The following is a 26,900-nucleotide window of genomic DNA, read 5'->3' on the forward strand; positions in this document are numbered from 1 at the left end:
AACCATAAACCATAATTAACAAAAATGAATGCAAAAACAAAATCATTTTCTACGAAAAACTGCCTTTTTCTATAGTTTTGTAGTAGCAAATGTTATTAACATACGCTTGCCTCGTGGAGCCAATTTTTTTTTTTTGCTCGACTCCTAAAGTGCTTATCTATATAACATTGTGCTTTATTTTATATTAAAGAACGATCATTAGAAAAACAAACCATTGCACACATTGGACTTAATTAGCTACCCGATTCTTTGAGGTTCGTCCCTTACCCTTTCAAAGATTTCCTGTTTATAATCAGATTATTATTAATGGTTCAGGTTATGTCTAATGGCTCATTTTGAAGAAAATTGCTACATCTAGTGCATTGTGTAATTAAAAACATATCAGTTTTTAAAATAGAATCATTTTTTACATAATTTAGATTAGGATCTAACCTACTTTGGTACATTAAAATAGATAGTTTGATCTAGTTTCACTACATCTTCTAAAATGAAAAAGATTTTGGATCATAGAGACAAAATAAAGACTTTAATTTAATTTCTTTGGCAATGTAGCAGTTTTATATAGGCTATCTTAGGGATGTATCCAGGATCATTAAGGGAAGATAAGATGCACTGTCAGAAACAGAAATGTGATATATGGAAAGAGCATAAAATAAGGAATCTAATGCTAATTCTTTTTAAGTTTATTAAGCCATTTTCTCCTTAAAAGCGGCTGATCTATAATACTATCTTGCATTGTACTGCCATTTCCTATGATTGGGTTCAATATGGGCTATTTTTTTTCTTAATTTCTCAAGGGTTTGGCACTAGTAGGCTACCAGAACATCTTGGACAGATCTTTTAAAGCCAACATAAGAGATATTGCTCATATATACGTCCTTCACATAAATTCCACCATCAGAAAGTTCCAAATGACACTAAAAATTGCACTTTTGGTGCCGTGTCTCAGGTGGGGCTATTGGGTTAGCATAATTTATAAGCGATGTTTAATGGCTCATTTGAAATGTTTAATGGCTCATTTGAAAGATATTGCTCATATATAGCAGGAAGGGACGGGGTTTTACCTGTTTATTTCATATAGACAATTACATCAGTTCTTATTGGAGTATAATATCACCCCTGTTTTACGGTGCGGGGGGGGGGGGCGGAAGCGATTATTAATATGAATAAAAGTTTACCTGCAAATAAGCTCGGGCTAAATCCTTTTTGAAAATTTGTGTTATTACAGTATAAAACGATCCTTAGCAAATAGTAACAGAAATAAAAATATCCGATTTGCAGCGGCAGCTATTCTGGGTTACAGTGGTAGCTAGCAACCTAGAAGAGACGATTACATCCCAGAGTGAAAAATATAATAGCCCATAACTTCTAAAAAAAGGAGTCAGATCAAAACATAAAGTACACTATTAGAATCACGTTGTCCAAAACCCCTATATAAGAAACTTACTGTCCCTTGGATTGAATAACGATTAAAATACACTGCTTGAAAATCAAGAAAAGTGGCTGAAACCACAATATTCTGCATCGTCAGTATTTTTTTCCGTTTGTTTCACTCAGATTGCAGGGCACTGGAACATCATAGAGAGCTGTTTAATGGCTCATTCTAAAGGAAATTGCCATATCTAGTGTATTTTGTAATTAAACATACTTAAGTTTTAAAACAGAATAAATTATTTAGAAAAAATTTATTTTCCATGTATAAGATTGATGAATGATATCATAATCGTAGGTTGTTATATTAACTACAAGCTTTTTCGGCTTAACTCCAAAAGTGAGCATCTCTATAACCTTGTGCTATATTTTGCTATAAAAAAAGTTCAAAATGAATTTTATTGTAGTTTTCAGTTCAGAATTGTTAAGATTATTATGTAAACTCCAAAAATATTTATGACGTCTGAGCAACAAAATTGATTTTTTAATTCAAACTTGAAAATTCAAACAAAAACACTTGAAAATTGCTGAATTAGTTTTGTTTTTGATTGGTTACAACTAATCGACGTATGATTTTATGGGTATAATATTAAATACTGTTATATTAAAGAACGAATTATAGCACTTGGTAACAGCCAAAAAATCGCCAGGGGTTTCTCAACTGATTTTGATCTAATTTCGGTGTCCTGAGTCCGAATATCAAATTCATTTCGCTCTAATTGGTCAAATTTTTTAGATATAGCCATAGGCCTTACTGACTAGCTAAAAAAATGTTAATATGAGGTTTTTTTAGTTCAATCATATTTTTCTTGAAAAATATACTGAATTATAAAATTATGCTATTTCTCTAAAATAGCTGCATACGTGTATGCGTGTTTGGAATTTTATTTGATTAACCCTTAGCCTATAAAATTGATTTTATACTTCATTGCCAAGCACTAACCTGCATTTTTCTATTTCTTTCACTTGATTGATCTGAGTTCGGAGCGACAGTAATGCAGGAATTATCTTAATACTTTCTGCTACATCTGTAGAGATTACAGTCTGTCAATGGACAAGAGAAACGTCACGGAAATGGTTAAGCACGCCTATGGGGCTTACTTTGAAGTCAAATTGGGTAACCAATATAAGTCTTGGGCACCGCATACAGCGTGCATGACGTGCATGAAATACCTGGGGCAGTTGACGAGGAGTGCGAAAACTTCACTGAAGGATGGGATTTGAATGGTTCGGAGGGAGCCGTTAGACCATGTATGGGATTGTAACTTCTGTGTCATCAATACTACCGGAATCAACCGGAAGAATCGAGATAGCCTCCCCCGACCTTCGTCAGACTGCTGTCCAGTTACTCACTGCGAATAAATTCCTGTAACAGCCTTCACAGAGCTTCCCGACAGCAATGACAAGGCCACCAGTGTAGACGAGGGTGGATATACAGAAGAGAAGTATAAACCTGTCGAAGACTTCCTCCGAGCCATTGGCCTCCAGACTCAAAGAGAAAAATCTACTTGGTGAGGACGCGCATAAAACTTTCTTTTGTAGAAGGTATGACGACTATATGGGCTAGTTCTGTCAGGAGGAAGACCTCGTGCATTTCCGAGTTGTTGCTGGTCTTCTTGGCAATCATGGTGCTTCTCAATAAGATCCGAGAGATTGGCAAGTCTTCATTGACAGCAACAAGCGCTGTTTGAAGTGTGTGCTCATTCACAACTTGAACCAGTTCGTCTCAATCACTCTTGTACATTCCACAGCTCTTAAAGAAAAATATGAACCTGTATGTACGTGCTTGACAAAATCCTATAGGAGCAGTATCATTGGATCATCTGCGTCGACTTCAATACGGTAAACTTCCTACTTGGTCTGCAGTATGGGTTCACAAAGTACCCATTTTTTATTTGTATGTGGGACAGTTGAGATAGATGCCAGAAATATTTAAGGATTGAGTGACTTGCGTCAGAGTAGTTACTACCTGGGGCAATAAAAATCATAAGCGAACCTCTTATTGACCGGAAGAAAAAACTGGTCTCACGGCTACCTATAAAGCTTGGATTAATGAAGCAGTTCATGCAGGCTCTAGACAAGATTCGGAGGTGCTTCAACTACCTGTGCCGAGCCTCTCCTCCACTGACCATTGAGAAGCTTAAGGCCGGCATTTTCTATGGCCCAAAGATACGGCAGCTCATAAAGGACACAGAGTTAGAAAACCTAATGAATACGCCAGAGTGCACCGCAGGGAAATAGGTTTTCCAGGTAGTGAAGAACTTACTGGGGAACACGAAGGCAGCAAATCCCACCATGCTCGTCAGCAGTATGATAGAGGATTTCCACAAACCTGGGTGTTTGAAGAGTATGAGGATGTACTTCCTGTTCCCACACATGGAGAAGTTTCTTGAAAACCTTGGGGCGACGAGCGATGAGCAGGGAGAAAGATTCCATCAGGACATGCGCCAAATGAACGATAGATAACATGGAAGATACAGCCATGATGATGGACTACTGATGGTCGCTGAAGAGAGACAATCCAGCAGCTGCTCACACACAAGAATTGAAGACATGATGATTTATGCCGTGAACTTTAAACTTTTGTGCCACGTAACAGTCATTCTTGTACTAATATTATGATTTATTCTTATCAAATTTGATGGAGTAAAAAAAACTGAAATTGGATACGTTGACTGTTATTTCATGAGGAAAACAAAAAAAATCGTCAGGGGTTTCTTAGCTGATAATCCGCAGAAATTTGTCTTTTGTACGCAGAACAGATTTTATTTTAATTTCTGTAGCAAATAATCTTGACCTGATTGAGCAAAACCAAGGTCATTTTTGGACTCAGAGCATCAAAATTAGTCTGATTCAGCTGGAAAACCCTGGAAGATTTTCAAAAAAAAAATTTTTTACCTAGTATAGCCATTAATAATTGAAGCATTAATATAATTATTATTGCAGCTGACAGTGTGATCTACTGTTATTTTCCTTTTTTCGGTGCAGCTAGTGGTGCACTTAAAAATCATAGAGAGCTGTTTAATGGCTCATTTGAAAGGAAATTGCTACATCTAGTGCCTTTCGTAATTAAAAAAGAAATAGTTTTTAAAATAGTATATATAAGGACTGAAGTTGTATTGTGTTTATACTGATTAGATTAATACATCATCAAACAGTTCATGGTAACAAACTGTATAGTAAGAGTGACTCTTCTCAAAAGTAACCGAAACTCTAAAAAACGAAATTTGCATACCAATTACATTCTAAGACCTTACTGGCTATATGAAAAATTCCAAATCAAGTGTAAATCACAGTGAAAACTGAAAAAATTGGTACCGTAAAGGTAAAGATATATTAAGGAAAACTGATTCGTTTCTGTGGGTACTTGAACTCTGTAGGCTTATCTTAGCTTTGAGAAGAATTAGAAGAAACCAAATTTCAGCTGGAGTCTGAGGGGGAGGGTAAATTAAAGTCAAAAATAGCAGCTGCCACCCTGTCTCACGCAAAGCCGGTTAAAGGATGATTGGATCAATTGGGTTCAATGAGACCCTGAATTTGAAAGAGCCCCTCGCTTCAAAATAAACACGATTTTTTCAGAATTGTAAAATATTCTTGCAAATTACTGCAAGCGTTCCTCCTGGAGAGAGAGAGAGAGAGTGCGAGAGAGATCATTTTTTCAGGCTAAAAACTTATAAAAAAAAGCATCTGATATAAACAATGAATCAGTAATAGATTAAATAGTTCAGCAGTTATGCAGAATAAAAGTGAAGACGCAAGGAAATTAGATTTTCAAACAGTTATAGAAGAATTTACAGAACAAAAAACTTAGAAATATGTAAATTCATGTATTCATATTCAGAGGTATAAATTTATATTCAATAACTGTTTTGTATTGTGTAAACGAGAAATATTTGTAACTAATTTTGTTGTTTAATGCATGTATGTGTCTTTTAGTTTTTTCTCGAAAATGACTTTATATTTTTGGGGAAAGAATTGGCATTTTGGGATTTCCTGACCTGAAAAACGATTAAAAGGTCCTAGTTTGAGAAAACATGTTAAGAGCTGTCATTTGGGAAATATTTTCATATGAGCAACGTCATGTTTACCAGAAAATTTAAAAAGCAGAAATATGCCATTTCCGGCCCAGGAGTGGTTCTATTGTTTTTAGTAGCTTCGAAGTATGTAAAAATGCACAAGAGACAAATCTAAGTATAAAATACCAAGTATAATGAGTCGATTTACAGAAGGCATTTTCGGCAATTTCATACCAAGAGGACAAAAACGCATGCTAACACTTGCTCAAAATGGAAAAACGGGACCATCAACTGAGACAAGATAAAGAGGAAGGAATGAGAAATGTAATTTTATGATGGTTGAAAATGAACAAATCTAGTGAACAACCTAGACCATCAACTGCAAAAGACCAAAACAGGCAGCTAAGGCAAAGGGCTTTGATAAAATATTTAAAGTAACATAAACGAAAATTAAGAAAAAAGATATGTGGTTAGGATTCTTGCGAAAGCGACGATTACAATGAGTCGAAAACAATAGTAAAGAACAAAGAAATGCACGGTTAAAAGATATGCAGCAGCAAAAATTAAAACGAGGCAAAACAACAGTGACGAACAAAAAAATGTGGTTACTAAAAAAGAGTCGAAAGTAATGATAAACAAATTAAGGAACAAAGAAATATACGGTTAAATAATAAGCAGAAGCAAAGATTCCAAAGAGATAAAAACAAAACCAAAGAAACAAAATAAAACGGTTGCAAGACATGCAACAACTTGGATAAAAACGAATCAAAAATGAATATAAAGAGCAAAGCAATATGTGGTTAGAAGACAAGCAACAGGGAAAATCAAAACTTGTCAAAAATAAGATTGAAGAATAAGGAATTGTGTGGTTAGCAGACAAGCAAAAGTGAATGTCACAGCGAGTCAAAAATGAAAGTGAAGAATGAAGAATTGTGTTTTTAGAAGACTAGAAAAAGCAAGAATCAGAACGAGTCCAAAATGAAAGTCAAGAATAAACAAATTCTACGGTAGAATAACAACGCCTTCGCAATCTTCGATGCCAACAAACTGTGGCGCAAAACCCATTGCAAACATACAAAGATGCCTAAACGACCCAAGTCTTAATTTTAAGTCATTCGGACCCTTCAAGTTGTGTATATTCATTGTGTTTTCCTCTTTGTTCCTACAAAGGAAATAGCGAGCAGAGGTAATTTATGTGGACGTTGCTGCCTGCTTGTTGGAATTTCATTGCCACCTCCACAAATTCCAAATGAAAACCAAAAGGTTTGTCTTGTTATAAGGCGTCCTTGCTGTCTAAAGAGCTCAAAAAACAAATGCAAAACTTTAGCATATGTTTAGCTTTAGCTTCATTTAACAGAAACGATGATCAAACTCACTAATAGTCGCAATGTTTTTAGTGTCAACGTAGCTTATCACAAAATCAATCTAGCACCACATCTATCGCAGACGCGTGAATGTGATTTTGAACCACCTACACATGATCAAACCCCGATGAACCTCTTTGACCCCTTGAACGCCTTGCATATCCGTTAAACTATGAGATATCTCGTAACCTAATTGATCTTTTGGAACAAATATTGCGAGATACAAACAACTACGACAAAGGTAACACGAAAGTGCAAGAAGCCGAGAATAATGTAAATCAATCCACTGCTTCACCGGGGTAACAGCCTCAGGGACAAGACAAGTGACATTGGGTTTAACGAAAATTTTTAATATGTTGAAAGGGCCCCGAAAAAATTTCAATCGGACCCCAAGCCTAGTCAGTAGTAATCAAGGTTATACTTTGCCGCCTTTATGTTTCTTCCTGTATTATTTGGGGCCTTTACGTTCCTTGGCACCTTTCCAGAGCATGTACTTATGGATTCTGGACCTTTACGTTCCTTCCTATGCTATTTGGGGCCTTTACGTTCCTTCCTATGCTATTTGGGGCCTTTATGTTCCTTCCTATGTCATGTGGGGTCTTTACGTTCCTTCCTATGCTATTTGGGGCCTTTACATTCCTTCCTATGTCAATTGGGACCTTCCTATGCTATTTTCAAAGAGAGTGAGTATCCTCTCACATGGCTTAATACTTCTATGGAAGCTATATGAATTTCAACGTTATTCTATAGAAACTCTACACCTTTTCAAAGAGAGTGAGTATCCTCTCATATGGCCTTATAATTCTACTACTTTATGTTCCATTTTGCGCTAGTTGGAAATAGCATAATATGTTATGAAGGACAAGTTTTCTGACATAATTTACGTAGACTAGATTTCTACTTCATGATATACATGTCTTTTAGGGTAAATGCGTGTCAGAAAACCGGTGCGTGTTGTATAGCTGCCAATATATTCAATTATTTTTTTTCGTATATATTCAAGTTTCAGATTAGAATTTTCTAGAGTTTGAATAGTTCATTCATTCTACCAGTATCAATATTTTTGAGATCATTTACATAGATATGGAAAATTCTAAGCGACTTCTGGTGAGTAAAATTTTCTCATTATTATAATAAAAAGAAATCTATTTTTGTCTCGCTATTAAGTTAGGGAAGAATTTCCTTTACCTTCCTTTCTTACGCTTTTTTTTCGCCGTGGTGTTAGCTATTTTAAAAATCATTTCGCTAAATATTCAAAACAGGGTCAGTCATTTTCGCTATAATAAAAATAAATCTATTTTTTTTGTCTCGTCATTAAGTTAAGGAAGAATTTACTTTACCTTCATTTATTACGCTTTTTTTTCACTGTGTTGTTAGCTCTTTTAAAAAGCATTTCGCTGAATATTCAAAACAGGATCAGTCACTTTCTCTGTAAAAAAAAAAATCTATTTTTGTCTTTTCATTAAGTGGCTTTTTCAAAATTGATTTTTGAATTAACTTAAGAACTATGCCTGAACTGGGTACTGTAATTGTTACGAACAGGGCACTTTAATTGATAATATGGAAAGAGAAAAAAGTTCTTCGTTTACAATGATTTATTTAGTCCAGGTTAACTGCTTGTGTCATTTTTTCAAATTTTGGGGGTTTAGTACTGTGATATTCGTAATTTAGGTATATAAGTTTTAAAAGCTTTGCATAAAAAATATATAATTGTCAACTTTTTCGTGCTTGATATTATGGAATTGAACGCCCAATGTCCTCTATTAATATTCTAAATAAGTAAGAATTGAGCAAGCTAATTAAATTGCGTAATTTTTTCACGTTCTGAGTTTTTGACAGTAATATTGAAGGGGCAGTACTCTCTCATAAACCAAATAGTTTTAAAATTGAAAATGATTTTTATATTTTTAGAATGCCGTTGATCAATCATCGCAGCAAAAACGTGCAAAATTGAATGAAACCCATGACAATGCCGAGACAGGAGTAATCAAGCCAAGTGCCAGCTCTATACAGACCTCCATGCAACCTGGCAGGAAATTCAAGAGGAAATGTGTTCTCTCATACAGTACATCAGCCTCATCTGATCAAGATCAAGAATACAATCTTAGACGAGCTTTGACAGTAACTTCAGATTCACAAATACATTCTGAATTCGCACATTCGTATAATTTTTTTTCTTTCCGCTTATCCAAAAATAAGGAAAATGTTATCCCGCACGTAACTTTTGATGAGTAAACCTTAAATTTGTTTTTAAACTATTCCATAATAATCATATTTCATTTTCTGTTCGTAGTATTTCACGAATGATTAGTATATAAAAGAGTGGTTATTACACACAAATACCAATTAGCTTGTTCTACTTATCTAAAGATTTATAAAACTTTACAGGCAATTTCCCTTTTAAGCAAGTTGTTTTCTAATGAAAAAAATCCATTATTTCATTAAACAAACTCTATATATAAACAAATCACTATTTCACAGTCGACAATTGAACAACCGTTCTTAAACTGGGATATGTTTTTGCACTTAGCTTTGCGTGTAATTTAATCCTTTATCAAAATAACCCAGCAGAAAGGTTGAATATTAATCCGACAGTTATAATTTGAATGTTAATCGCTCGTAACAAAGTGGGTTTCAAATAACTGGAGGTTTTTATCTTAGATAAAGAGATATTAACACAGGAAAAAGAATTCTTAATAGTTTAAAATGTGACAACGCAGTGTTATCTAAAACATTATTTGGGCGAGACCGTTTTGGACATTTCGGCGAAACAGTTAGAGACATTCTAAAAGATTATTTTAGAATATGTTTTCGAAACGATTTGAGGCTGAAACTCTAGGGTCGTTATAATACACAAGTTCTATTTGAACAGTGTTGTGAAGTCCTCTACCCCAACTCGAAAGGGCTCCGATCCTCCTACCCCAAAGGAAGCTCCAGGTCCCCAAAGGTCCTCCCCAGGGCTCTAAAAAGGACCATCCAGCTCTCATTCAGGTAAATATACAACTAAAATGAACATGATTCTTTCAACTTGATGAAATAATGCTTACTTCACATAGAAAATGAAACCATTTTTCTACAGATTTATGAAAAAACACTGCTGTTGTATGGTGAAACGTTGGCACTTACACGACAGATTCTAACGCTACCAGTGGAGCTCAGAGACAAACCTACGTTAGTTGTAGATAATATGGAATGGCAAGGGGGTTTCCTTAACGAAGTTTTTTTTGGGGAAATAGCTAGCCTAGACGATTTAACTTGTGAAATTGATATGATAGAGGATTCGAACTGGGTAGATAGCTTTGTACACGGACATTTAGGTAATGTTGCTAGGACAACTCAACCGGGTCTTTATAAAAAAATCATCTTATAAAGTAATACAGGCCGGTTCGATTAATTGCGACCAAACACTTCGGAAAATTTACTTGGAGACCTCGTGCCATCTTCAATCATTGCAGTTGGAAAGACCGGGGGTATTGACAATTCTATGTCACCCCCCACCATTCCGCTTAATGATACAACAATGCAAATTGTTGAGCCTAAATTTTCTGGGGACATTTTTGATGAGAACTTTACTATTAGTGAATTGGGTATTGTAAAAATTGGCGCTGGACGAGAAAATAGTGCTATGTCCTGGAACTTACGTGCATTTCATTTGTTAGAGTCTGCTCTAAATCACATACAAACATATAGGGTAGATTTTAACCCTCCCGAGGAAAGCGTGGTTGAAGGGGGCATTATTTTAACTGACCCTGTGAATGTTCTCCATTGCTACATCGACACAATTCGAGCGCAAATTGAGATTCAGATTCAAAAATGGGGGGGTCAAGGAGGAGTTAAAGCATCAGTGAATCAAAAAGTTTATTTACAAAAGGGAGCATCCGGAGATATTTTTTATTTTCATGTTTCAACTGGCAACCAGACTTTTTACCCCGGTCTAAATGAATTTGAGGATAAATTTTTCAACTGGGTGAATAAAGTAATAGAAACTTTGGACACGTTTAATGAGAGAGGGAGTGGGTCAACCATTTTATACATTGAATGCATGGACATGAATCTCAATAGATTTAAAAAAAAACTTTATTTTAAGGGGAGCGGGTAATCTAAAAATTAAATGCCACCCAGATTTGTCGGCTACAGGAGGGGTTCAGGGTTTCAAATTTGACACAGGGCTGCAATGCTTTAAATTTTCATTTTTAGCAGCAGCCCATAAAACATTATATAATGAGTTAACAATGAAAAATCTCGACCGACTTGCACGCAACGGTGGTAAAATTTGACATAATTTAATTTTTTTTTTTTTTGTGTGTATGTATCGATTTACCTTTATAGAAAAAAGAATTTTCAAGGAAGCAATTGAAATCCTGGGGGGGGGGTGGGTTGTTCTTCAATATGATACTGAATTTATAAATGGGGGAAAAAAACAAATTATAAAGAAGTTTGTACTTAGTGAGGACACCGTCAGTGGAAAATGTTAAAAATTGGGTTTGGGTTATTTACGAGCCTCCCAAAGATGTAAATTCGTATGGTAATTTTTTTCCCGTTACAGCAATAAGTCGACTCCTATCCAAATGTTTGAAGAAAGGAGAGCATTTCTATTGCTCCAGTTGCCTTTCCCCATTTCGAAATTAACGAACAGTTTCGGACCACATGAGCCATTGCAAAACTAATGTCAATCAGAGAATTGAAATGCCAACAGAAGTCAAATACATTTTAAAATTTAGAAAGTTCCAAAAGTCTCCGCCGCTGATCTATAATGTGTGTTTAGACAGCGAATCAAGATTAATGGAAATCTCATATCCATCATAATCAAATATAGTCATTGAACACAAACTAATTGCATGTTCTTATGAACATGCTCGTCGTGATTCCGATATTAAAATGCAGTTGGAAGAGTTTTTTTGGCTATAGAGAAGGGCAGCATGGAAAAGTTATTGGTATCTTTAATAAAAACAGCAAATGGCGCAATTTCACGATTACGTCACACCAACTACCCAATGACATTGTCAGATAAAGAGCAACTGGCACTAGAAAAGGGGAAAATTTGTTGGGTTTGTAGAGATGCTCTTGCTCCAAAAGACGCGGTGCAGGATCACGACCACCTTATTGATCCCAATTCAACGGGAAAAAGTAACTTTCGGGGATGGGCTCACAATTCATGTAATTTAAAAATTAAACAGCAACTTTTTCTTCCGATTTTTATACATAACTCTAACTACGATCTGAAGTATGTGCTACCAGCATTGGCGCATCTTCAAAGAAATGGAACAGTGGATGATGCATGGGTGATAGACAGCTTTACCTACAAAATCATACGTAAATCATCGGAAAAGTTGCTTGTTTTTGAATTTATGTGGAAATTTGTTGAAGCCGACGTTGAGTACACGAATAAAATTCTCTTTTTAGATTCCTACAGTTTTTTCCCTAAATCATTGAGCGAATTAATTCAGGTGCAGAAAAACGATGACGGTTGCAATGCTTTCCCCCTTCTCAAGCAACAATTTCCAAATTATTTATATGATTTGTTGACGGTCAAGGGAATATATCCTTATGATTATTATTGTTACATGTCGAGATTCGCCGAGGATTCTATTCCTTTGATTGAATCGTTTTACGACAGTCTTCACGATCGTAGTTGAACCCCCGATGAATACAGTTTTGCTAAAAAAGTGTGGGCAGAGGGAGGGTGTAAAAATGGGTTTGACTACTGCAAGCTGTATTTGTCGAGTGACGTGTTAACTCTGTTAGACATTATGTGTAAAAATACGGACAAAATCTATGAGGAATTTAATCTTGATTTTCTGCTATTATTTTTCACCTCCTCATCTAGTGATGGATCTCATCCTGAAAATTAGTGGGGAAAAAATTGGGCTAATCACAGACATTTATCAGCATCTGTTCATTGAAAGGTCAATGAGGGGTGGTTTTGTTTTTCACGGGGATCGTATCTTGGAAAATGATCCAACAGGAGAGAAGACGGGGACAAAATCGGATGCAGTTTTCCTTGATATGAATTCTCTCTACCCCTCGGCCATGTCCCATTATGCGCTACCTTGCGGTGACTATAAATGGCTCAATGACCCATTTCCCCAACATTGACAGTGTTGAGGAGAATGGACCGGTTGGATGGTTTTTTGAAATTGATGGAGAGATACCAGTCGAACTTCACGATTCAGTAAAGGATTTTGTTTTCCTATGAATCAATAGAACTGTTAATAGGGACTCTTTGAGACCTCGCAATGGGCGTTTAGTCGAGGTGGACGGATTGCATTGGTCACCTTCAAAACAAAAACTTATTGCTGAGCTTCTGCCGAAAAAAAACATAGTTGTACATCATGTAGCTTTAAAATGGATGTGCAACAACGGTTTCAACGTCACAAAGGTTCACAGAGCACTCCAGTTTAGTCAAAAACCCTATCTGAAAATGTTTGTTGAACTTTTGTCAACAAACATTCTGCAGCGCAGACGAAAGCCGAAAAAAAAATTTATAAACTCATTTTGAATTCGGCTTTCGGCAAAATGTGTGAGAGTGTTCGCAATAGGACTCGTTGTGACGTCGTGACCGATCCCGAACAATGTGCTCGAATTATTGCCGATCCAAATTACACTTCCTTCACAATCATTGGCCCGGACATGGTACTATTGAATAGGAAAAAAAGACGCATTGTCTTGAATAAAAATATTGCTGCAGGCAGTGCGATCTTGGAGATCTCTAAAAATCTCATGTTGGAATTCTACTACAATGTGGCTAGGGTACAGTGGCCAGAAAAGGGGCAAGTAGAGGTCTGCTACGGGGATACGGATTCTCTACTGTTAAAAGTAAAAACCCCAAATCTAATTGATGATTTGGCGCACGGTGAAATTATCAGCTCACGAATGGACTACACCAATTGGAGTGGTCTTTACCCCGAGCTAGTAAAACGTCGAGCACCCAATCAGCTTTTATTTTTTCAATCAGAAACGGGAAGCGACATGATTTCCCTTGGTATGTTTGTAAGTCCGAAGGTGTACTTTATACAGATACACGACGAGGAAATCAAGAAACGTTGCAAAGGAGTACCCGCGCGCTATGTGGATAAGAATTTCGACATGGACATTTATAGGAATTGTATTGTTCAAAATACAATTCCACGAGCCAAATTGCTGGCAATTCGGTCTCTCAACTACAGAAACTTTACTGTAAGTGTAGAAAAAATTGCCGTGAGTACCATCTCTGACAAGGTCTATGTTTGTCAAGACGGTGTGACCACCCTCCCCCTTGGACACTATTTAACTTCAGACCGGGTCGAATGTGTTATCCATAGGGAAAGTCTTGTTTTGAATAAAGTCCTTTAAATTATTTCCTAAAACCTTTGGGGGGTGGGGCCTTGCGGCCCAGGGGGGGGGGGGCGGCCAGCGGGGGGCGCACCGCCACTATCAAAGTTATCTCTTTTTTTTACTTAGAGCAGATTTTTTTTTGTAAATGTTTCATTCAAAAAAAAAGTGATATTTTTTTTTCAAGTGCTTTATTCTAATGTTGTATTTTTTCTCTATAAATAAACAAAAAAAAGTGAATTTATTTAAGTGTTTATTCTCAGTGTGCCTATGTAAATGTTGTATTTTTTTTTATTATTAGTAAATTTAAAAAAAAGTGCATTTTTTCATGTTTAATGTGCTTTTTTCAATGTATTGGCACTTTTTTTATGAATATAATAAAAGAAAATTTTATTCTTTATTCGTCTTCTTCTTCTTATTATTATTATTATTATTGAATAGAGTAGTAGTAGTAGGGACAGTATTTAGTCAATAGACCATCAGGGTTTACAGTTAGTGGTTCCGGTGAACTGTTGAAGGGAACATGTATCAATTTAAAACACCATTCAGATCATTTCTGTGTTGGCTCTGAATGTCGAGCAAAACAACACTCTTAACTAAAATAATTAAAAATTGCGATAAAATGTTTTTGGAAAAGCCGAAAAAAATCTAATATTGTTACAGTATTTGGCAGGAGTCATACGATAAAATAAAAGCAATTGCTGCCACCACCATGGGATTGGTGCAGATACAATTCATATAGGGACTTGATGTTTTCAACATTATTGAACCAAATTCTTGGCTGATCATTAACGATCTGGCTGAATCTATTGAACAATGGTCCCAGGAAATGCTGCAATTGTTCACTGTTTGCTCTCATCATGAACAGATTTCCGTTACTCTGGTTCTACACAATCTCTTTTATAAGAGCAAATGTATGCGAACACTTGCTTTGAACTGCACCTACTATATCATCTACAGAGTTGTTCGTGATTCTAGCTCGCTAATAAACGTCAATAAACAAATGTACCCAGGTGCCCCCAAATTTCTGCTCTAGGCATACAATCAGGCAACTAATAAACCCTACGGCTATATGCTGTTGGACCTTAATCAAAATGAACCCGAGGATCTGCGTACAGTCAAATATATTTTTAATGACTAAATAACAGCTAATCTCAACGTGAACACTAAAAAGACCTATTAGTCGCTATCATGAATCTGAAGAAACTACATAAAAAAGGCACTTGTTTTAAGTTCTAAGTAGATCGAAACACTCGCTTCGAAAAGCAATAAATCAAACATGGTATTGAAAATAATTTCATTAATCTAATATCTGAACTTTGTTTAAATTTGACCAGGGGTAATGTTCAACTGCCAGAAGTAGTTAAGCAACAGGCAAAGCTACATCGTTCCATTGTACGTACATTGGCCTCTAAAAAGAAAGGAAAGAATTTTAAAAGGAAACGACTTCTTCAGACAGGCGGTAGCTTTTTCACACTTTTACTGCCAATAATTGCAGGACTTGTAAACAGTTTTCTCTAGTGAGAATGGCAAAACCCTATAAATTGACTCCAATAGAACTCGCTCTCTCACCCGTGGAACACGTTGAGAACAATCTGAGTGAATTCCTGGACAATGAAAATATTGAGGATGATAAAAAACTGCTTTTACTTCAAAATGCACTTTGCTAAGTGAACAAACAAAAGTCCTATCGATCGAAGCCCACTGCTGCTGGTATTGATCCCAAAAAAGAATCATCTCCTCAAGAGTCTGCTGCTGGAACAAAATTAAAGAAGGAGAAAAATAATTTCATTAATCTAATATCTGAACTTTGTTTAAATTTGACCGAGGGTAATGTTCAACTGCCAGAAGTAGTTAAGCAACAGGCAAAGCAACATCGTTCCATTGTACGTACATTGGCCTCTAAAAAGAAAGGAAGGAATTTTAAAAGGAAACAACTTCTTCAGGCAGGCGGTAGCTTTTTCACACTTTTACTGCCAATAATTGCAGGACTTGTAAACAGTTTTCTCTAGTGAGAATGGCAAAACCCTATAAATTGACGCCAATAGAACTCCCTCTCTCACCCGTGGAACACTTTGAGAACAATCTGAGTAAATTCCTTGACAATGAAAATATTGAGGATGATAAAAAACTGCTTTTACTTCAAGATGCACTTCGCCGAGTGGACAAACACAAGTCCTATCGATTGAAGCCCACTGCTGCTGGTATTGATCACAAAAAAGAATCATCTCCTCAAGAGTCTGCTGCTGGAACACAATTAAAGAAGGAGGAATTGGATTCAATTGTATTGAAAATTGGAAATCTAATGCCCCACTCATATCGTGAACAAAGAAAACGACTCCTAGCCAATCTCTTGGAAAGTGGTCAAGATCATATTCAAGTTGAGAGCAATGGGAAAGGGATTATAATTCAGGGCAAGAGCTATAATCTACTTGATTTAATCTATGACATAATTACAAATCGTAAAGGACTATTATCATTTGACACTCATCTATACAACTTTTTAAATACATTAAACTTCCCCAAAAGTCTTATTGTAAATATAAAAATTATAAAAAATTAAATGAACATGCATCCTCTTCATTATCAGCATCAACAACATGGACACAAATAAAATATGAAAATGAAGAAGAAAAAGATTTTTAATCAATTGTGAAAAACAATAATACATCGCTGTTAGCTCACCACTGATAGAAGAAAGCGAAGACGTATCCAGTTAATTTAACCATAACCTCAACTATCGCCGCCAACAGCCAGTATACGAAAGGATAGCGGACTTTACACGACGTTTTTACGTTCAAGTTAGTTGAAGCTCTGAAAGGTGTTTATGAAAATATTGGTGGGGCGGGGAGTTTAAGGTCCCCCACCACTCTTTCCAAATTCACTGGTGTTCACACTAAAAGTGTACAAGACTATCCACAAAATGAATAAAGTTAAACTCTGTATAGAAATCATAGACTTTGTGCCAATCAACATCGAAAAACTAAAGCCTTTTACCCATTGCATATAATGCAAGAAGATCTCCTGACTCTAGATGAGATTCAACAACGTTACAATACACCGTGCAAGTACATTCTACTTGCAATCAGTGTTTTTAGTCGCTATGCATATGCAATTCCATTGCGATAAAAGAGAGGTGTTGAAGTTGCTCAGGCCATTGAAAGTATTCTCGAACAGGATTCGTATAAAAAAATTCAAACGGATTGCAGTAGTGACTTTGTTAATCCCCATGTTGCAAAAGTACTAGAGATATATAGTACACTGCTCTATCATAGTCACAGTCATATAAAGGCCGCATTGGCCGAACGATTGATAAGAACTATTCGACTTTTAATTTCAAGATATTGTACATTGAAAAATGCATCGACTTTTATTTATGATCTAGATAAAATCATGTTGATTTATAATCAACGACCTCATAGATCATTGTCCAACTCTACGTCAACGGAAGTTCATCATTCTGATCATGATACAATTGACACCTTTCTTAAACAGTATTCCAATGAATCAAATGTCAAGAAGAAAAATAATATCATTGTTGATGATACCGCTCGATCCAATGGGGAAACTAAAGTTGACGAAACGGTGGAGTACTTGAGGCCCACAGAATTTTCTGGAGTGGCTATCTCCTTAGAAACTACATCCTTAGCTTATCATCTACGCGACGCAAAGGCTGACGAGATTCTTGTCGGCCCTTACAACTTTAAGTTACAAAAGGTTAAAAATAATAGTGAAATCTATCAAATTGAAAAGATATTAAAGACACGTACTCGCAGGGGTAAGAAACAGTTACTTGTTCGGTGGCTAGGATACAACTCTGATTTTGATTCTTGGATCGGTGTTGAAGATACTGACAATGCCCAATGATTTCTATGTAACTTTTATGTCCAATGTTTCCGATCATCTCTACAACGACTTGAATACCACGAGTGATTTTTGGACAAAACTCTCCCCCGCCATCAAATTTGACGGTGCATATGAAGTGGCTCTTGTCAACTGTATTCTCAAAAATACCTATGACATCCTGAGAAAGGATCGTGAGTATGATATAAAAATTATATCATTCGATTGGACTATGAATGGGTTGAGCTAAGTCGACTATGAATGGGTTGAAGCACTTGAATCCAGTGACTATCCACATGCCAAATTGAAATATATTGAATATGATAATTTTTGAGATTTGTGTCGTACAATCAATAAAAAAATCTCATATCGTAGGAATGGTAAATTCCATTTTAATTATTCATTGGAACATGAAAGGATTTACATTAGCTCACCTGTTGACACTGAAATAATTATTCTCAATGATAATCTAAGAGATGTTCTTGGCTTTAAACAGAATTTGATCAATGGGGAAAATGCTGGCACCGTTTACGGGATGGATCAAGTTATTTTTGCTGATTATCCACCTGGTTTTGCCTCGGACTCTTGCATATTTCTCTATGCATCCTTTGTGGAAACGTCGAGAGTCGGCAATTCAATTGTCCCTCTCCTAAGTGTTCTTGAACGAAAAACAACTCATGAACTTGTTCATCACTATAATATAAAGCATCTTCATTATGTTCCTGTAAACACTTCGCATTTGGAACTCTGCCAGTTAACGCTAAGAAGTAAGTTGGCTGATCCTCCAGCAATAACAAAAGGCTTATCAGTGATTACTTTTCATTTTAGAGACATTGTTGACGACAGCACAATGGCTTATAATGAACAACAGGAGAATTACTTTTTTCTGTCCCAACATTGATTGCTATGTTGATGCTTTGAGTCCACGTATAATAGGCAATGGATTGGAATACTACAAGGGGTGTACTACAATGTCTGGCTATGGTCTTGGTAGCTGGTTTGCTAGGCTATTTTGTTCTGCACTACCCCTTGCCAGAAAACATCTTGTACCTGCTGCATCGAATTTTGCTGCCTCCACACTATAGGACTGGGGGTCGGGCAAGAATTTCAAAGAGAGTGTTAAGAAAAATATTAGATCTTCAGCAAGAGCCGTTGGTGAGCAACTAAAATCTCGACAAAATGGGGAGGGATTGAAAAGGATGCGTGCGCGTCATTTACTCATCAGTCTCCACCCAGGCAGGAAGCGAAGGACATTAACAAGGACTTTGAGGAATAAAACAATGAAGGCCAATAAGGAGAAGAAGAAGAAGATTGTTAGATCAAAGATGGATTTCTTCTCTTAAGATGACTTATCTCCCCCACAAGGAATCATATCCATCAATTAGTTCCTCATTGAATCTATTCAATGCTGAAAATGTGGATGTCAGTGTCAAGTATGGCTATTATGAACAATTTCATCCCCAACAACCTTTCTAGAAAATATACACTTTCAAATATTTTCCAATGAAGACTATTTCATTGATTTGTCGTCAACATTTATTGATTTAATTGTTGTGGTGAAGAAAAAGTCAGATAATACAACTCCAAATGCTGGTGATGGTCTCTCCTATGAAAACTTTATTCTACAAGACCTATTCAAACAAATTAATGTATTTATTAATGGAACATTGGTGAGCAATAGCAATAATTTATCAAACTATGCAAGCTACATACAATTTATGATGATGACACCAAAGGCATACAAGGAATTGAGAGGACAATCATTAGGCTATGAATATCGATCAGGTGTTGATACTGACGGTGAGTTGACTACTGCAGTGACCCAGGAGTATCATCTAGTTGGAAAATTAAATCATGAAATATTCAATATATCCCAATGGCTACCCCCCAATGTCAAGATTGACATAAAGTTACAGATGGCCCCATCGAATTTCATTTTGAAAAAAACACTTCCTGCAGCACCCGATGCAAATGTCATTATCACATTGGCATTTCTCCACTTCCGAAAACAACAGGTTATGAGCTCTGTTGTATTGGCAGTGGAAAAGCTAAGAGCGAATGGTAACAACATTAAACTTCTTGTCCCCCATACGATCACCAATCAACGTCACATTATCACCGGCTCTCGTAGCTATAGCGATTCATCATATATCAATGGAGAAATCCCATCAAAATTGGCTTTGGCCTTTGTGAAGAGTGGCAGTGCCGTTGGATCCTGGACTGAATCTCCCCATGATTTTAATTTTTTTGGTCTATCTAGCCTTGTGTGCAAAGTGAATAGTATTCCACTGTACACTCTATCATTTGACGAAAAATCCTATAGAACTCTGTACGAGTTGACCATACAATCCATAGATCATGACTCTCAACTATTTGAAAATGGAATAACCGATTCTATGTTTTCAAAAAATCATGGGGTTATTATTTTGGACTTGTCAGGCACACAGGATATGAGTATAGTACGAACAGGGAATGTACGTTTAGAGTTTACATTTGCCGATGCTCTGACTGAGAGTATCACGCTAATATCACTGAGTCAATTTGCAAATTATTGGGAAATCACACCCGACGGTAGTTTTCTACTAGACTTTGCACCATGAACACAAACCAAATAATCAATGTATTTAGTATGGATCCATATATGTCCCAGTACATGTCCTATTGCATACCTTCGGACTTCATTGAAAAAATTCCAAGTGTTAACAATACCCTTACCATTGTTAATAGCAGTCCATCGACTTTGAAGACCGGTCATTGGCTATGCATCTTTCAAACAGCGAATAATATTGAATTTTTTAATCCTCTTGGCCTTTCGTATAAATTCTACGCTCCATACATCAGCAACTTTATTGAAAGCAGGGGGAAAACCATTATTCAAAATCAACGAAGAGTACAGGATTTAACGACTAAGACATGTGGATTTCATGCACTACTCTTTTTCATGTTCAGATGTCGTGGCTACACATACAAGCAGTTTCTCAACATCTACGTTGACTTGCCTCAATTGAACGACTTTCTAGTGGAGAATATACTTACAAATGTATTTAATATTGATTTTAGTGCCCAAAGAATAAAATTATCTAAAAATTTATGTGAAATTGTTTATTAATAAAAAAAAAATTTATATACATGATAAAACGACTTTTCTACTTTTTATATTTTATCAAATGCTAGGTATTTGCCGAAAACAACTAGTGCAGGTAGATTATCTGAATTCACAGTGTACTGATCCTGATGTACTGCAATGTCAGGGTCACATTTTCTACAGTAGAGCGTGACTTAACTCTTGTCATATCTCTTTGTATAGTCAACGATACTGTTCTCATTCATTCTATAGAATTCACATGTTTCAATTTGCGTATTTGAAGTAATTTCACAAACAGTGTCCTCAAGTGTCGAATCACATTCTGTCACAGCCAAATAAAAATTCTTAGTGGGCTTATAATCATAACACCCATTGTCTTCAAAACGATGACGTAGAAACCATATTCGCTTGTTGTTCCAACAGTTAAATTGCTGACCCGGTTCCTCCTCCCAGAACAATCTGAAACCACGACAATACCAATCTCATAGCAATAAACTAAAATCCCGGTTAGGATTCTTTCCAATCATACCGGGATATGTATTCTCCCACTGCTTACATTTATCATAATGACAATTGGAGCATAGGTGCCCTCTACAATGAGAGTCACACACCTCTTCAAAACAGCAATTACAATCTTTAATTTGTACAGCATACCCTCTATACAATTTACACGAGTTGCATAGTCTACACTTTTAATCATACTTATCAATCATTGTGCAATTCTCGCATGATGACCAGCTGCCCAGTGAGTACATACATAACGGACATGTATGGAACATTTTGTCATGTGTTGACACTCTCTCTGCCACAATGAAACTGAGCTAGCAACAACAAAAATTGTCTGAGATAGATAGAGAGAGAGGAGTAAATCATCCTTGAGCGCCATCGTTCACATGAAAAAAAGTTCTAAAGTTCTAAACTAGTGTTTAAAAACATATCCACAATATTATCTTGTCGTGTTGTGATCAATATATCAATAAATTCTGTAAATACATTTGAATTACAATATCGAAGCTTCATACAAGAGTCTAATGATGGAGAATCAGTTTTCATTATATCGACAAGCATTCCCCGAGAAAATATTTTTCTTTGAATAGACAGCTCTAGAAAATTGTCACCTAGAATCAAAAGTTTTTCCATAAGAACTAGGTTCCCCATGATTCGCTCTTTCTCGAATCTATCAATTTTTTAGAGTCCTAACTCTCTCACAACCAACTTCAGACTAACCAGAATTTTTTTCTACTCTAAAAAATATACGTTAGTCTACTATAGAAAGAAAGAAAATACCATTGATTTAGAAACAATTTTATTGAACATAATTACAATAATAATCACTGATGCATTTTGTTCTCATCAATATATTTCGATAGGACATCTAATGCGGACCGAAGTTTATTTATATGGAGAATATTCACTTTTCCAGCAAAACATAGCTGCTCTTCCTGTTTAAATGTGCTTAATGATATCATGTATCTAGAATACATAATGTACCATTTAAAACAAAGTCTAAAGCTAGGGGTTATTTCCACAGCCCCATTGGGTAGTCATATATCATTAAAGCTTTTGCCGACACCATCATGAATCTCCAATAGTGTAAATGCACCACTCATTTTTCTCTACTAATATTTTCTCAAATAAACTATTCTCTTTGAATTCAATTCTCTTACTAATATGAATTGTAAAGAAAACTATTCCTTTTATTTAAATCCCAATCACCAATCAAGTTATACTCACTCTCTTTGAAAAGGTGTATATGCCCTGTAGAAGTATTACCTATATGCATGGGGATAGTCACTCTCTTTGAAAATAGCATAGGAAGGCCCCAAATGACATAGGAAGGAACGTAAAGGCCCCAAATAGCATAGTAAGGAACGTAAAGGCCCCAAATAGCATAGGAAGGAACGTAAAGGTCCAGAATCCATAGGTACATGCTCTGGAAAGGTGCCAAGGAACGTAAAGGCCCCAAATAATACAGGAAGAAACATAAAGGCGGCAAAGTATAACCTTGATTACTACTCTAGTCCATCTGGCCCTCTCCTCAGAGCTTATACCCCCAGTTTTTTTTACTTGAGGTATTTGCAAATAATAATTTAATTACCTAAACAGTAGTTCTGTTAGTTGCCATCTTATTATTTTTTCTTCGTTTTACTTATGGTAGTATAGTTTATCAGGGTACAAGGCGGTTTTACAAGATTCCTGAAAACACTTTCTGGCTCGGTCACACGTCCCAAAAATCGCTAGAAAATGAAGAAAGGGAAAGTGAAGACGACGCTTGGAGCATGAAAACGAAGAACGTGTGTCTGCTTTGGCTATCTATCTTATCTGCATTTCGGAACAGGAACTGGGTCTCATCATTTGTGCTCTCAAAATTTTTTTCACAAATATAGTGTGTTCATCAACGTTCTTCAGCCTGTTTGAAAATTACGCAAGATATGTTATTTCCAGTTCCACTTTCCACGGCCTGTCTGGGTTCAATTTCCAAAAAAGCAGACAACGTTTCGAAGTCATGAAAACCCAAATGGAAAGTTATTCCTGGCCGGCTTTATTCAAGGAGAAACATGGAAGCTAACTGCAGATCAGCCCTCTCAAAGTCATGACAACTGCCCTTACGTTTGCTGTAGTACAATATTTCTTATCTCAATTTTTCAATTTAAGCATTTGAAGATGCTATGCCCTGTTAAATCTTAGCCTTATTGCAACTACTTGAAAATCCCATAAATATTTTAAACTGATCCCCCAAGCTGTTGTTAACACCAGTACACATAGCTGTTGGTTGCCATTACTATTTCACTATAAATGTATTCTAGTCCAACAGCTCCTTATGTTACCATATAGTTTAAAAAGATTAGAAATTGCAGAAAAACGCAATTCCACAAATTTAAATATCGAAAACAAAGTGAAATAAATAATGAGATAAGAAGAAGATGAGTGTTGCAAACACCAATTCTAATAAATAAAAATAACTCTTTAAATAAAAAAAAATTACTATTTTCTATCTAAACTACGATTTCTTACTATTATGGTCATGTCAGTTTTATTCTATGCCTCCAAACGCTGAAAACTACATATAAAGATAGAAAAAAGACTTTCGATAATATGTGCTTACAGTTAACTAAATATTGGTCAACCAATATTTAATTAATTATTGGTTAGCACAACTGTCTTAGCTTATAAACGGGTTCACTCGCCTAACACTCTAGGCAGACATGTCCTTTTAGGCTTAGGACGCTTATTTGCCTTGCAGTTCCAGGTGACTTGCTGGTCAACTAATATTGAATTAAGTTTTTGTTAGTGCAAATATTTGAGTTTATGAATTGAGTCACTCGCCTTGCCTGAAACTCTATGCGGATGAGCCCAGTCAAGTCCTGGATGCTTGTTTGCCTTGCTATTCCAGGCAACTTGTCGGTAAACTAATATTTAATGTGTTAGATCAACTATCTGAGCTTGTGAATTGGGGCACTTGCCTGCCTGACACTCTAGGTAGTTAGGGCCCCCACCATTAGGCTTTGGACGTTGTTTGCCTGTCCTTCCACGCAAATTAACGGTCCTGTGTCAATTCTAAATTTTTGATCAACCTCCCTGGTACCATAGGCAGGCATGCCTTGTTTGTCTCTCATTCCAGGCGATTTAACGGTCCTAAGTCAATTTTAGGTTATCGGGCAACCTGCCTGAGACTTTAGGCGGGTGGGCCTTTTTAATAGCTAATACACAAGTATTTGTCCAATAAGAGAGTCATACTCACTCCCTCCGTTTACTTGTGCCATTTAGCCAAACACTTAAAAAATTATGAGTTTCACTGTTCGCTTGCGAGTCCATCCAGGAAAATATTGGGTTTTTAAGCACCAACCTTGTTGTATACCTTTTTTTCTACAATTCAGGAGAATAAGTCCGGTTATCTATAGTTTTCAAATCATTTTTGAACAATGAATAAAAACCACGTTGACGCTTACGTCCTTGGACAACAGAGCCAATTAAGTTCAAAACTGAAGAATTGAGGAAGAAGAATTGAGGAAAACCACAGTTCACGTAGCTGTAAAAATATGCCACCTATAAAGATAGATAAAGAGCCCCCTTCAAACAAATAGTAGATTTATCACTAGAATGGCCATTTTCGATATTTGATTTTTACAAAGACTAGCTCACTAAAACTTTTTAATTTTCAAGTAATATTTAAAATTATATATAACTTGATTTATGTAAAAAAATATCCCAGGGTATTTCTGGTTGAAGACTAGCTCTGCTTCTGAGACTGCAAACTTGACCTAGGCCAAGAGGTAGCACACATGGTGCTATAGTCAATGACTCAGTTTTCACTGATTTTGGATAATTGGTGCCATTCTGCCCTCACGATTTCAATAAAATTACACTACTGGAAAAGAGTCACACATTATCGAATATTCAACTCATTTCAATATCGGTTATTTGTTGTTTGATATAATTAAAAAATGGGCCTAGCCTTGGGCACTCTTGCTAGAAGACGACCTACTTTTGAGAATTTTGCCATTCTAACATGACCAAATATAGTAGTCCCCGAAGCCGCGCCACGCCGACATGACGGTGACCAATGTGTGATTTAGTATCGGCGGCGGCGATTTTAGACCGGCGGCGCGCCACGGCGCGCCGAATTTTATGATTAAAAATAATAAAAAAATTCCACTTCACCAAGCACGTTCAACCTTGATTTTAGTAAGGATTTTTAAATGGTTGGCTATAAACATAAGGGAACAACATGACTTACTTGACTTACTTACTTGTTGTGTTTATGTTTAACATCACATTGTTCCTATAAAATCCCGTGTTTAGTCATTTCCTTCTAGTTAATGATTTCGGCTAATGTGTGTATAACTTTCAAAGTTTGAAGTTCAAACATCTCCTGTTCATCAAATACATACGAAAAGGAAGTGAAAAAAACAAATAACAACATCGAAAAAACACTGTATACATGTCAGATACCATGGCTTAACAACACCAACTATTTTAAATTAGCGGTTATATCACTTCAGTTACAACTGATGCAACAAAAGTGAGTTTGTTCGCTCTTCCTGGATCCATTGATCTTTTTGCAGTCACTATCAGTCCTGTCGTGCTAAAAATCCGTTTAGCTGGGGCACATGTGGCCGGTATAGCCAGAACTTGACGAGCGTAAACTGCCACTCGCGGGATCTGATGCTAGTATTGGACCTAAGGGTCCCACAGAATGCCGCAAATGGGCTTCTTCTTTGTATCTGCTGAAATAAGTTGTTTTATAAGGGAGAACAAACCTGCACCTTTACCATAGGGCTCCTGTGCCCTACACTACAGGAAGAACTAAACTGCACCTTTACCCTCTTTTCTTATCAACACGAAATAACCCTCCAAAATTCTTTTCTGAAAGAAGTGGTCAAGTTATAACGTTTCAAGTCAAAGTTTAAGGCTACTTCAACTTCAGTGTGCTCTACTAACTGTGCAAAAAAAATGTAATTGATTTCTATAGATATATTTCTATACTAGCTCTAGATAATCTACCAAGCGGGAAACTATCATAAATCAGCATCGATAAATAAATGAAACCCGAAACGAACAGAAATTACAATAAATAACCGAGTCAAACTCAAAACGAGCAGAAATTAACATGAGTTGGGCTCAAAACCCCTATGCCTTCCCAAGGCAGAGCAGGATTTTCACTTTACTGAAAAAATTAAAATGTTTTTACTTTTATAACTTTAATAAACAAATATTATTAACATTTTGATTACGAAATATCAGTATATGTATATTAAACTGACAAAGCATATTCATTTGTATTTTTTTCTGTAAAGTGCAAATTATGTTCTGGCCTTGGGAAGGGATAGGGGTTTTGAGCCCAACTTA

The 26,900-nt window shown here is 36.2% G+C and overlaps 1 protein-coding gene across 2 annotated transcripts in view; it reads right to left on the reverse strand.

Moving 5' to 3' along the window:
- Positions 1-26,900, reverse strand: part of LOC148949127 (carboxypeptidase B-like) — a 111,813-nt gene that overhangs the window by 82,690 nt on the left and 2,223 nt on the right. Inside the window, exon 1 of one of the 2 annotated variants that reach the window (XM_089092833.1) lies at positions 1,179-1,313. The exons of the other annotated variant lie outside the window; for it this stretch is intronic. The gene's annotated coding sequence lies outside the window, so the exon portion shown is untranslated. Of the gene's footprint in view, positions 1-1,178; positions 1,314-26,900 lie in introns of those variants that run through there. 2 annotated transcript variants of the gene reach the window in all.

Source organism: Artemia sp. Qi Xiang Cuo, chromosome 8 (assembly GCF_049724085.1).
Source record: "Artemia sp. Qi Xiang Cuo chromosome 8, ASM4972408v1, whole genome shotgun sequence".
NCBI lineage: Eukaryota > Metazoa > Arthropoda > Branchiopoda > Anostraca > Artemiidae > Artemia > Artemia sp. Qi Xiang Cuo.